The sequence below is a fragment of the Tiliqua scincoides genome, chromosome 2 (assembly GCF_035046505.1).
Source record: "Tiliqua scincoides isolate rTilSci1 chromosome 2, rTilSci1.hap2, whole genome shotgun sequence".
Taxonomy (NCBI): domain Eukaryota; kingdom Metazoa; phylum Chordata; class Lepidosauria; order Squamata; family Scincidae; genus Tiliqua; species Tiliqua scincoides.
In genome coordinates this window covers 15,626,049-15,640,019 of record NC_089822.1, presented here as the reverse complement: position 1 = coordinate 15,640,019, position 13,971 = coordinate 15,626,049, and positions in this window count along the sequence as shown.

The following is a 13,971-nucleotide window of genomic DNA, read 5'->3' as shown; positions in this document are numbered from 1 at the left end:
ACTGTACAGCTGCATTTGATACTGCTGTTTATGAATGTTTGACGGAGATGGTGTAATCTAAAAAGTGTCTGAAATTACCGATATAATCTGCACTTGGATCACTGGTAAAACTCTTGCCTCTGACTCTGCATTGCCAGTATTACAGTGTAATCCTAAATTCAGCTTGAGCCAGTGCAACTGTCCTCATGCTGGCTCAGAGTGTTGCAATCATGCCATAAAGCCCATTTATGGCTACTCAAGACCTAGCAGTGCTGGCCCAATGGCCTGTGCCAGCCTATCTGTACCACATCTTGGAGCAGTGCCAGCCACGAAGCACTGGGCAGTGCAAGAGCTGGGAGAAGGTATGGGAAGGCGTTCTGGAGATGGGGAGTGTCTTGGGTGGAGGAGGGTGGAATAGGGGCGGATTGGCCCCAGGAGAAGGCAAGGCCAGCAGAGCAGGCCTCCACCACATCCTAACCCCCCCCCCCCAACCCTAATGCCACTTTGGTGGCAGCCTGTGCTGGTGGAACACACTTTCCACTGGTACAGACCTTGAATGGAATTGGGTCAAAAGTCATTCACCTTGGGGATGGGACCAGGGCTCAGTGGTACTGCCTATGCTCTATATGCAGAAGGTCCTCTCAGATTCAATCTCCAGCATCTCCAGGAAGGGCTGGAAAATACCCTACTGAAACACTGGAAAACTACTGCAAGTCAGCGTAGACAAGTAGATGGACCAGTGGGCTTACTTAGCAGAAAGCAGCTTCCTGTGGTCACAAAGAATGATCAGCTCTGCTAAGCAGGGATCCTGTCTTTCATTAGCATGTTTTCTGTGAAGTGTCTAAAATGGTTTGGGGGACTATGAAATAATAAGGAGTTATTATTACTTCTAAAATGCTGCATCCCACAGGGGAACATTTTTGAACTGTGAACAAGCAGAATGGACTTGGCAGTACAATAGAGGCTTTAAATATTTGAGCAAAGAGCTACACAACAGGGAGTAGTTTTTCAAAGGCACGGGCTATTAAAGAAACAGGGATTCTGCTTCTAGATTGGACCAACAGAGAACATTATTTTTATGAGAAAGGTTTCGCTTAACCATTTGTGCTTGCAAGGAGCAGATGTCTTAAATTAGCAGGGCACTGCTTGTGCAGTAATTGTTTTTGCAGGTGCCAGTAAAGCAGCAAGGAGTCAGGGCTGAACCGAGAAAAAGGGAAGATCTTCCCTTCTTTGTCATCATGTACAACAAACGATCGGTTCCAATTTAAGTTTAAATTAGTGCCATGGAACTCAGGGCCGAAGTAGACAGGAAGTAAATTATGTTACTTATTTTACTTAATATGTCGTTTCTGTTTTTGTATTTTTTTAAAAATGTAGTTCTGGGAAGGGGAGCAATGCAGACTGGGACCATGGCACAGCAAAGGGTGGGTTAACCCAGCAGTTCCCAAACTGATTGGGGTCACAGCCTTTTTCTTTTGTGGTAACCTCTTCTTCCCAGCTCTCCCAAGCTCCACTATCTTAGATCGCGTGAGATCTTGTACAATCCAAGATGGCAGCACATGGGAGAGCTGGGAAGAAGAGGCCCCCCAGGGACATCTGCTACACTTAATTCCAGATGCAAGGAAGGGCACTAGGATGCAGGTCTCTTGTTGTCTTGTGTGCTCCCTGAGACATTTGGTGGGCCACTGTGAGATACAGGAAGCTGGACTTGATGGGCCTATGGCTTGATTCAGTGGGGCTGTTCTTATGTTCTTACACCCCTGTGTGAGTTTGCTGTGGCACCCTCAGATGGCATGGTGCATAGTTTGGGAACCATAGTTTACCCCTTTTCTTCATGGCATTTTTCTGATGAAAATCTCCCCTTTGCCCGAAACTGCTATTTGCTTCAAGAGAGAAACTACTGTTTTTGTCTATATATTTTGTCTTTCAGGACAAATAGTAGCTGAGCAATGGGGAGGCATTTTTATTGGTTCTAGTGAGTTACAGTGAGTATCCTGGATAGCACATTAGGGTTGGAGGGATGCCTACAGTGAAGTTGAAGACCTTCTGCTTCCTGTACCATACAAAGCTGTTTCAGGAGGAAGAAAAGAGGGGGTGGAAAAGAGGTTTTTAAAAGTGTGCTTTTTACCTTCTCCTCTCCTGAAACTATATGCACCAGGCAGGTGCTTTTTACTAACAGAGTATATACTGCAAGATCTTGTTACAGTTTCAGTTTGTCATCCCCTCCAAAAGAGTGCTTGAGTGATGAGTGCCTATCAGTCAGGAAGCAGAAAACAGCCATTTAAAAATAAGATAGTGGGTTCAACATAGTAGGACGGCTCCCTAGGTACACAGAAATATATAAGTTTGAAAATTAAAAGAAAAATAATTATTTGTTTAGACTCCAGAACACAGCCTCCTGGACTTCCAAGACTTTTGGAATGTTGAAGCCATAGAGATAAGAAATACTAGAGAATTGTCTTGAAAAGGAACTTCTGAGTTCACAGTGAATATTAAAGACAGGAACTAAATTTGAACACCTGAAGTCCTGCTCCGCTGCAACTTTTTTTCTCCACTGGTAGTGGGGATGGGCGGGGGAGGCATGCCAGTGGTCTATCACAGCTATGCTAAAATTCTGCATTTCTCTATTGTATTTATGGGAAATTATCATTTCCACCCTGGGGAAGACAAAAAGGGGTCTCTGAGAACTGGCAGTTGGACACTTTGAGCCTGCTTGAGGGCTGCTGATCTGTGCAAAGTTTAGAGTGTTATTTTGGGGGGAAAAAACAAAGAAAAATAGAATGGGAGAGAGGAAATGGGCCTGCTCGAGACTTTAACAGCTTATAGCAGTGTTTCTCAAACTGTGGGTTGGGACCCACTAGGTGGGTCGTGAGCCAATTTCAGGTGAGTCCCCATTCATTTCAATGTGTTCTATTTTTAATATATTAGACTTGATGCTGTCATGGCATGTGACTGTACTGGGGAAATGATGCAGATCTGTATTTTTAACAGGCTACTATGCACTGTATAGGCTTTTAACAATGATAGTCAATGGGGCTTACTCCTGGGTAAGTGTGAATAGGATTGCAGTCATTTGGATGTTTGGGAACTTGATTTTGTTGTATGGGGAGTTAAATTTCTTCCTGTTTGATGATGTCCGGCCATAACATCCTTGCAAGTAAATGACATCACTTCTGGTGGGTTCCAACAGATTGTCAGTCTAAAACATGGATCCTGGTGCTAAAGGTTTGCGAACCATTGGCTTATAGTATCCTGCAGGTGAGAATTATTGGAGGTGTCATGAGGTTAAAAAATGTCCTCAACATATTATACTGCCCACCCCTCAATTAGCAATGAGGTTCTTAGGTTCAAGGCTAGCAGCCTGCCCTCGTTGTGAGTATTGTATTACTATAGGCACAGTCCTAACCCCTTATGTCAGTGCTTTCCAGCACTGACATAAGGGCAACGAAGCTCCAAGGTAAGGGAACAAACATTCCCTTACTTTGAGGAGGCCTCCGTGAGTGACACCAAACTTCAGGATGCAGTATATGCCCCATTGGTACAGCTATGCCAGTGCTGGAAAGCACTGACATAAGGGGTTAGGATTGCACCCTGAATAACACAATGGGAGAAAGTTAGCATCTGGGGATTCACTATGAAATTTTTCTGCAAGTCATCATGTGTATTTATGTACGTTCTAAGAACTAAGTACATACACATTAATTTTATACACGTTAATTTCATAATCCCTACATCACTTCAGGGGCAGGCCACTAATCTCAGAATATAGCTGTTGTTTTAATTTTAGCCCTTTTCAGTACTATAATTAACACATTGTGGATTAACAATTAACACAGTGTGGATTCCGAGCCAACAGGTCCACCACTGATATGGTATTCTCCCTTAGACAACTGCAGGAGAAATGCAGGGAACAACGACAGCCACTCTTTATAGCCTTCATAGATCTCACGAAGGCTTTCGACCTGGTCAGCAGGGATGGCCTCTTCAAGATTCTCCCCAAGATTGGATGTCCACCCAGGCTCCTCAGCATCATCAGATCCTTCCACAAGGACATGAAGGGCACTGTTGTCTTTGATGGCTCCACATCTCACCCCTTTGACATCCGAAGCGGCGTGAAGCAGGGCTGTGTTCTTGCACCAACCTTGTTTGGGATCTTCTTCGCTGTCCTGCTGAAGCAGGCCTTTGGAACTACAACAGAAGGCATCTATCTCCGGACCAGATCAGACGGAAAGCTCTTTAACCTCTCCAGACTGAGAGCAAAGTCCAAAGTCCAGCTGAAATGTCTGCGTGACTTCCTCTTTGCCGACGATGCAGCTATCACTACCCACTCTGCCAAAGATCTCCAGCAGCTCATGGATCGTTTTAGCAAGGCCTGCCAAGATTTTGGACTGACAATCAGCCTGAAGAAAACACAGGTCATGGTTCAGGATGTGGACTTACCTCCCTGCATTACAATCTCTGCGCATGAACTGGAGGTTGTCCATGACTTTGTGTACCTTGGCTCAACGATCTCCGACACTCTTTCTCTCGATACCGAGCTAAACAAACGCATCGGTAAAGCAGCTACCACGTTTTCCAGACTCACAAAGAGAGTCTGGTCCAACAAGAAGCTGACGGAACATACCAAGATCCAGGTCTACAGAGCTTGCGTCCTGAGTACACTTCTGTACTGCAGTGAGTCATGGACTCTTCACTCACAACAGGAGAGGAAACTGAATGCTTTCCACATGCGCTGCCTCCGACGTATTCTCGGCATCACCTGGCAGGACAAAGTTTCAAGCAACACAGTCCTGGAACGTGCTGGAATCCCTAGCATGTATGCACTACTGAAACAGAGACGCCTGCGTTGGCTCGGTCATGTCGTGAGAATGGATGATGGCCGGATCCCAAAGGATCTCCTCTATGGAGAACTTGTGCAAGGAAAGCGCCCTACAGGTAGACCACAGCTGCGATACAAGGACATCTGCAAGAGGGATCTGAAGGCCTTAGGAGTGGACCTCAACAAGTGGGAAACCCTGGCCTCTGAGCGGTCCGCTTGGAGGCAGGCTGTGCAACATGGCCTTTCCCAGTTTGAAGAGACACTTGGCCAACAGTCTGAGGCTAAGAGGCAAAGAAGGAAGGCCCATAGCCAGGGAGACAGGCCAGGGACAGACTGCACTTGCTCCCGGTGTGGAAGGGATTGTCACTCCCGAATTGGCCTTTTCAGCCACACTAGACGCTGTTCCAGAACCACCTTTCAGAGCGCAATACCATAGTCTTTCGAGACTGAAGGTTGCCAACTACTACAACTACTAATTAACACATTCTACTCTGACCTTCTAACTTCTTCTATTACCTGTTTGCATGGATACATTTTCCAATATATCCTGGAGTGATGGGGGTAAAGTGTACTAGACTTTCTATAAGAAGATGCAGATTTCAGTCACTGAAATGAGTCACGTGCTTTTCCTAATCAAAGCTATCTTTTCCCATGGTAGCAATGATTTGGTACAAAATCTTGACTCGAGTCACACAATAGCCAGAAGGTGTCAGCCTTTCCTTTCTAAGCATATCAATGAATGCACTTTTTCAAAGTGCCTTAGAACCAATTCATCCAAGAAGTTGTCAACACAGTTGTGGGCTCAGTCATGCAATTTAAATGAAAGTAAAAGTACTACCAGCTAAAACACATGGTCCATGATCCAGGAAATCTCTAGCACGTTCACAAAACATTGTATGCATGCATAAAGATTTCTTGCCATCCTTCCATTTCTGCAGCCAAACTACATGCTATTATCAATGCTTCTGGAAATTTGCAGTACATTTCAGTGTCCCTGGAATCAGGGGCATAGAAAGTGAGTAGGGCTTCCAACTTTTGAAATACAATGTTTTGGTACTGGGGCACAACCTGAAATCCAGAGCATGTCTATGGCTGGAGCCGAGGTTTAGTAGGTTCTGGGGTGTGGAACACTGAAGCTAGTGGTTTTTGGCAGGTTTCCAGCTCAGTTTTCTGAAACACGTGACCTAGTGTGTCATGTGTAGCCAATCAGCACTCTGTATAGCAATTTCTGCTTCAAACCAGTAGAACTTGTTCCCTTTGAGCCTAACGCTTGAGGCAGGATGGTATGTGTGATGTCAACATGGTGAGTGTGCTTTCAGGAAAGCAGTAGCTTCTGTTTTGATGTATGTCTAGACCAGGGGTGTCCAAAGTTTTTGGCAGGAGGGCCACATCGTCTCTCTCACACTGTGTCGGGGGCCAGGTAAAAAAAAGAATTAATTTACATTTAAAATTTGAATAAATTTACATAAGTTTACATAAATGAATATATTAAAGATGAACTTATATGAATGAGTGAAGGTCTTGCAGTAGCTCAAGGCCCATAAAAGGCCTTGCAAAAAGCAAGGCTGGCCTTTCCTTTGCTGCCACTGCTGCCTCACAGATTTGAAACAGCAAGCAGTGGAGGGAGCCCTCATCCCACAGCTCACGCGAGAGGTCAAACAGTCACTCTCATGCTGAGAGCAGATGCATCGGGCCAGTGCAGGCTCCAACAAATCTCCAGAGGGCTAGAGGCTCTTTGGAGACTGGGGGCTCCCTGAGGGCCGCATTGAGATGCCTTGTGGGCCGCAAGTGGCCCCAGGACCGGGGTTTGGGCACCCCTGGTCTAGACTCTCTGTTATCTTTGCCATAGGTGGAACTGATTATTTGATCATCCCTACTAACCACTTAGATTATTAAAAGTTCACAGGTGTTGATATATAGACTGATGGGCACACACTTTCTACCTGGTTGCATGGCATTGCATTTGAATGTTATATACCTGGTATGTCAGTGCTTAACTGTGAATTTGGCTTTCTAAAGAGATGGAATAATCATCAGCACCTTATATGCTTATTTTGTGCAGCATTTGGGAATTCAAGAGGCAATTTTATCTTCCATTTTTCATGCTCCATGTACATCAGGAGCTTCCTGTTAATGTTCTTGGAGTCATTAGATGCAATGTTCTTGCACCCTCTAGAGTGCAAGCTTCCGGCCTGCCAGTCTGTCTGTAAGCTTCATGCTTGTAAGCAAACTGTAAAAGCAAGACATGTTCATCCTTGGCACTACCATTAGGAGTAAAAATAAAATTAATGGGTGCGAGGGTGCAGGGGCCCCCTAGATCAGCAGATAAGTGAAACCACAAATACTGGATCCACAGATACGAGGGGGGGGCACTTGTACCAGTTTTCAACAATAAATATTCATTAGAGTAATTAATCTATAAGCAAGGATAAAACAAAACCAATGGTGGACAAGTAGTGACTCACTAACCATAACTAATAGTAACCTTGGGGAAGGCCATATAAACTTTTCATTAAAACTGAAGATCTAATTATAAACTAAAAGGAATAGATGTGTCTTGAGACCCCACAAGAATACCATCAAAGAGGAGCAATTTGCAAGACCTTGGGAAGGGAATTCCAAAAACTGTGTGCCACCACCAAGAAAGCCTTTCCTCAAGACCACCCTCAACTCTGAGGGGTGTGGCACCCACAAGAGAGCTCTCTCTGATGACCTAAGGAGGCAGGTTAAATTGTGTGGAAGAAGCTGATCTTTGGGTTAGCTTGGTCCTAAGTCATAAACAGCTTTAAAGGTAAGTACCAGCACTTGAACTGGGCCTGGAAATGAATTAGTAGTCAGTGCAACTCTCAGAGCAATGGTCTGACAGAGTTGAACCGCTGAGCTTCGGTGACCAAGCAAGCCACAGCATTCTGCATTAACTACAGTTTCCAAACCATCTTCAAGGGTAGCCCCACACAGAGTGTGTTGCAGTAATCCAACCGTGAAGTCACTTGGTCCAACTCAGGTTGTTCTAGTGCTCAAAGGTGCATATTTGTAAAATAAAGCAAATATTACCATAAGCCCCAGTGATTTCTCCTTTAAAAGAAGCCCAAACCCAGGTTGTGTTTCAGCTCCTGGAATGTCTCACTGCTGAGAGAAGTAGGGCACAAGCACATAAGCAGAACTCTCTGACCCAATGAAAACCCAGGAAAGCAGAAAACAAGAAGTAATCAGAAGCAAGTGAGTGAAAAATAATGGGACACAGCATTCCAGGGTGCTTTTGAAGAGACCACACACACACATGCATATGTACCTTGTCTGACTGGAGTTTGTTTCATTACCAAGAAAGCACAGGGTGGAAATTTCCACTGCAAGTCAAAGCCCATCCCCAGCCTTTAACCCTAAATATTCTGAGCTTTTGCAACTCTTTATCAAGTGGTTGAAAAGCACAAGCTTCACTTTAATAAAGATAATGATTCACAATCTGTTTGTTAATCTAATTTTCACAGTTTACTAATAACCTCTCTCTCTCTCTCTCTCTCTCTCTCACTTTTCAAAAAAAGAATTGTTGAAGCGTACCACTTATCCGTAATGATCTGGAACAATTTAATTACTTTCACAACTCCATTGTTTTCCATGAAATATTACTTTATACTTTTCAAATACTTTTCAAATACTGATCTTATGCATAAGTTGGTGGTGATGTCTGTAGCAAAGTATACTAGAAAAGATTTATTATGCACACTTGCAATTATATGATTAGAGCATCATTATGTTATTACTGTTACAACACTCAGTACAGGTTGTTACATGTAGGCTGTAAGATCCAATGAGAAGCTATAGACTAATGAAATTATGCCCTTCATTATGATGGGAAGTGTATGTATAGAGGTAGGGCAGCCATTTTCAACCACTGTGCCTTGGCACACTGGTACGCCATGAATGGGCCCCAGGTGTGCCATGGGGATTTGGGAGAAGTAGGGCTGTCAGTTATTAGTAGGGCTATTGGGGGATGTGAGCCCCCCATTGACAGCACAGTGTGCCTTGTCAATTGTCAAAAAACTGATGGTGTGCCTTGACCATTTTAGTGCCTTGCCAGTGTGCCATGAGACGAAAAAGGTTGAAAATCACTGATGTACATATACTGTATATAGTTCACAATGCAAAAATCACTGTGGAGAAATATCTGGATATAAGGCTGAATATAAACATTATGTGGCTAGTTGAAGCTACATCTCGCTTCCCTGATAGGGTCGCAGCTGGGAAATCAGATGAAACTAGTCACTACATCCAGGATCAGTGTTTGATCCAAGATCACCCTAAAGCTGCATACTTCCAGCTTCATGAAGACCGCAGTCCCTTTGAGCAGTGGTTGTAGACTTCCATCCATAGAATTTCCAACTAACAGCACCTCTGTGGATTAAGGTGTCAGCTTCTTTGCTCTCATATAGGTCAGAACTGCATAACTGTTTAGGCCGGCTTATACCACGTCCCTGGGATTAGCAGATGGAAATAAGAAGCAGAAGTGGGTGCCATCAGCATATTGATGTCACGGAAACCCAAACCTCTAGATCAGGGGTGTCAAACATAAGGCCTGGGGACCGGATGCAGTCCGTTGAAATTTTTTATCCAGCCCTCAGGCTCTCAGCTGCTGAGCAGTGCTGAGGTGCTACTGCTGAAAGGGCCACATAAAATTGGACTCTCCCATAACCTGAAATATAATCAAGATTTGTGTATTTATCTTCTGTCATTTGCAGCTAATGAGTTCCTAAGTGAGAAAAAGTGTTTATTTTTGGTTATGGTTATTTTGGTTATGACATCACTTCCTGCCTAATGACAACTTCCGGCCCTCAGCAGGCATCATGAATGCTATTTGGCCCTCTATTTGAAATGAGTTTGACACCCCTACTCTAGATAAACTTTCCCAGTGCTATTATGCAAATACTAACAGGGTGTGCTGCTTCTGACTTTGCAGTTCAGGGATCCTGGCAGGCACGATAAGACCACCAGCTATACCTCTGGATCTGCACAAGCACTGGCGTCACTAGGGGGTGTGGGGGATGCGGGCCACACCGGGTGATGCACCCTGGGGGTGACGCACCCTGGGGGGGTGACACGCTAACATCACGGCATTAGGAGCTACTGTGTCATGCCATAACCGTTGGATGTGGAATGGCCGGAGGAACGTAATGCAAAAAACAGAATTGAAATAGCTCCTTTCCTTCAAAAGTTATGGCCAAAAAACCAGAAGGAAAAAATGCATGGAGCCTGATGGAAAATGAAAGTGAGCCATATCGCACGTAGGCATACGTGCCATAGCCCGTTGGAAAGGGCAGGCTGAGAGGAATCCAACGACACCAGAATGGTCCCGATCCAATGAATGCAGCCAATAAAAAACACCCGAGAAGTTCCCCCCTCCCAGCTGCCAGACTGAGCCCGAAACAAAGCCACGTGGCTGCGTTTACTCGTGAGTAGGTGAACTTGCCTTAGTTGAGGCAGGCTGAGAGGCAGGCTGAGAGGACACCAAAGAGGTCAGAATAGTCCTGATCCAATGAATGCAGCCCCCAAAAACATGGAGAAGGAGGTCCCCCCTCCCAGCTGCAAGTCTATGGAGCTCTATGGAAAGTGAAGCAGCCTCATGTCGTGTTTACTCACGAGTAGGCAGGTGAGCTTTGGCTGGTGGTCAGGCCAGGCAAAGGGGAATGTGAGGACACCAGAATGGTCCCGATCTGATGGAGCTGCTCCCGAAGGCAGCCTCCTCCCCCCACTAAAAGGACAAAAAAAGAGGCTAGAATGGTAAGGGGAAGTTTTCTATTTTGCACTTGCAAAGCCAGGTGGGTCTTTATACGGATATGCCTGAAATAGAAGAACTTTAAACTGGGCACTGGGGGGGCTGAAGAGCTCACTGATTCTTTTTGGGGGGTTGTTACTGTAGGCAGACTACAGAGTAAGCGCCATTGAGCACTAAGGGACTTACTTCAGAGTAGACATGCATAGGCTTGGGCTCACAGGCTGCAATCCTACCCACACTTTCCTGAGAGTAAGCCCCATTGACCACTATGGAACTTACTTCAGAGTAGACATGCATATTATTGGGCTCACAAGCTGCAATCCTACCCACACTTTCCTGAGAGTAAGCCCCATTGACCACAATAGGACTTACTTCAGATTCACTTGGTGGAACAGGACTGGTTCCCCCTTATTTAATTATTTCTTTTATTTCTTCAACCTCTCCAGGTTGAGAGCAAAATCCAAAGTCCAGCTGAAATGTCTGCGTGACTTCCTCTTTGCCGACGATGCAGCTGTCACTACCCACTCTGCCAAAGATCTCCAGCAGCTCATGGATCGTTTTAGCAAAGCCTGCCAAGATTTTGGACTGACAATCAGCCTGAAGAAAACACAGGTCATGGTTCAGGATGTGGACTCACCTCCCTGCATTACAATCTCTGAGCATGAACTGGAGGTTGTCCATGACTTTGTGTACCTTGGCTCAACGATCTCCGACACTCTTTCTCTCGATACCGAGCTAAACAAGCGCATTGGTAAAGCAGCTACCACGTTTTCCAGACTCACAAAGAGAGTCTGGTCCAACAAGAAGCTGACGGAACATACCAAGATCCAGGTCTACAGAGCTTGCGTCCTGAGTACACTTCTGTACTGCAGCAAGTCATGGACTCTTCGCTCACAACAGGAGAGGAAACTGAGCGCTTTCCACATGCGCTGCCTCCGACGCATTCTCGGCATCACCTGGCAGGACAAAGTTCCAAACAACACAGTCCTGGAACGTGCTGGAATCCCTAGCATGTATTCACTGCTGAAACAGAGACGCCTGCGTTGGCTTGGTCATGTCGTGAGAATGGATGATAGCCGGATCCCAAAGGATCTCCTCTATGGAGAACTCGTGCAAGGAAAGCGCCCTACAGGTAGACCACAGCTGCGATACAAGGACATCTGCAAGAGGGATCTGAAGGCCTTAGGGATGGACCTCAACAAGTGGGAAACCCTGGCCTCTGAGCGGCCCGCTTGGAGGCAGGCTGTGCAGCATGGCCTTTCCCAGTTTGAAGAGACACTTTGCCAACAGTCTGAGGCAAAGAGGCAAAGAAGGAAGGCCCATAGCCAGGGAGACAGACCAGGGACAGACTGCACTTGCTCCCGGTGTGGAAGGGATTGTCACTCCCGGATTGGCCTTTTCAGCCACACTAGACGCTGTGTCAGAACCACCTTTCAGAGCGCGATACCATAGTCTTTCGAGACTGAAGGTTGCCAATACAATAATTATTTATTTTAGTTTGCTTGATGATGTCACTTCTGGCCATGACATCACTTCCAATGGGTCCTGGACAGATTGTCATTCTAAAAAGTGGGTCCCAGTGCTAAAAGTTTGAGAACTGCTGCAATAAGGTGTTAGTAAGTTGACAGGGTGTGTGTGTGTGTGTGACTCTACAAGTTTTCAAAATCACTAAAATCAGAGTTTGGAGGAATAATACCATCATGTTATATATCAATCAATGAGTAATTTCATGCAGAATGCAATGAAACAAACCACATTGAAATATCTGTGTTCTAACAAAAGGTACAGCCAAAAAACCGGTGGGAGCGAGGCGATGGTACATCACCACGCCCACCTGGGGCGTTGCCCCGCCCACAACATGGAGTGACGCACAGGCCTCCTGCACCGGGTGACGTGATTCCTAGTGACACCACTGTGCTCTTCTAAACATACTAAGAGTTCAATCCCTACGCTTGTTGTACTGGCTCAGGCCTCCTGTGCCTACCTAGGAGTGTCACAAATGTGCCGTAAAGAACATTCTTGCCTCCCTAACAGGAGCCTGGACTGGTGCAGAGGTCCTTGCTGGCTTACTGACACTGGATCCTCACCTGAACAGAGTAAATTCATGCCAGCCAAGGCCAGCTGGCGCAGGGGCTGGGAGAGGGTGGCGGGAGGGGAGAAGGTATTTTGGGTGAAGAAAGTGTGGTCCAGGAGGTGGATTGGGCTTGGGAGAGGATTAGATCAGCAGCAGTAGTGCAGGCCAAATCTTAACCCCTGACCCTGGTCCAATTAGTCTTAGGCTGCAATCCTAACCACACTTTCCTGAGAGTAAGCCCCACTGAACAAAATAGGACTTACTTCTGAGTAGATCTGGTTAGGATTGTGGCCTTACAGTGGTTGCTTGGATTTATGCTAGCAAAATTGCTGATGCAGATCTGCGTAGCCCCATAGGGCTGGCTGGAATGCTGGTCTGGGTAAGGAGGAAAATATCCCCTTACCCCAAGTTGTCCTCCAGCCGGCACCTACCATGCGCTGCATACAGTGCAGGCCACTCAACCTGGCTGTTCCAGCACAAATTAGGATTGGGCTTTAAGCTTCTATATTCAGGGAGTTCCCTACATGGGAGAGCTTCAAGGGGAGGAGAGGAGATAGATGAAAGAACTGAAAGAGAAATGGGCAGGAGAAGCCATGGCTATGTTGCTTCCCACATTAGCAGACAGTGAGTCTCTAGGTTACAACCTGATAGTTCTATTAAGATGCAAAGAAGACACCACCAGTTAACAGCGGCCTCCAAACTGGAAACCGCTGAGTCCCAAAAAGCCCTCCCTGTCCCGAGTGGCGCTTATCATTCTGCTGCGGTGCTGCATTTCTTTCAAGCTGATCTGGGTACAAGGATGCAGAACGGTAAGTGCCGCTCATGGGGTGCGAAGGACTTTCCCAACCCTGGATCCAGCCCACGGACTGAGGTTTGGAGAGCCCAGGCATAGAAGAAGCAAGGAAGTTCAGCTTCCCTCACTCTACTTGCATTTCAAGTTGAACCTGCTGAAATTTGTATATCTACCCTACTATTATAGTATATTTATTTAGTATATCCTTATTCTCCCTTCAAGCTCATGGCGGTGTACATAGATCTTCCCTGCCATTCGACTTTCGCCAAAACACTGTTGTTAAGTCACTCTGAGTATATTATATGAATAGGGCTCTCTCTCTCTCTCTCTCTCTCTCTCTCTCTCTCTCTCTCTCTCTCTCTCTCATTCCTTACTGTTTGAATAACATTCAAGGGATTAAAAAAAACTTAAGCAAAGCTTTATACAAACCACTTTTTTCAAACGATAATATTTCAGCAACAGGCTAAGTTAGGATGATTTAATCCAACCAGTCATTTCTACAATCTAATTTCAAAAGAGGTCTTATAAGGACACCA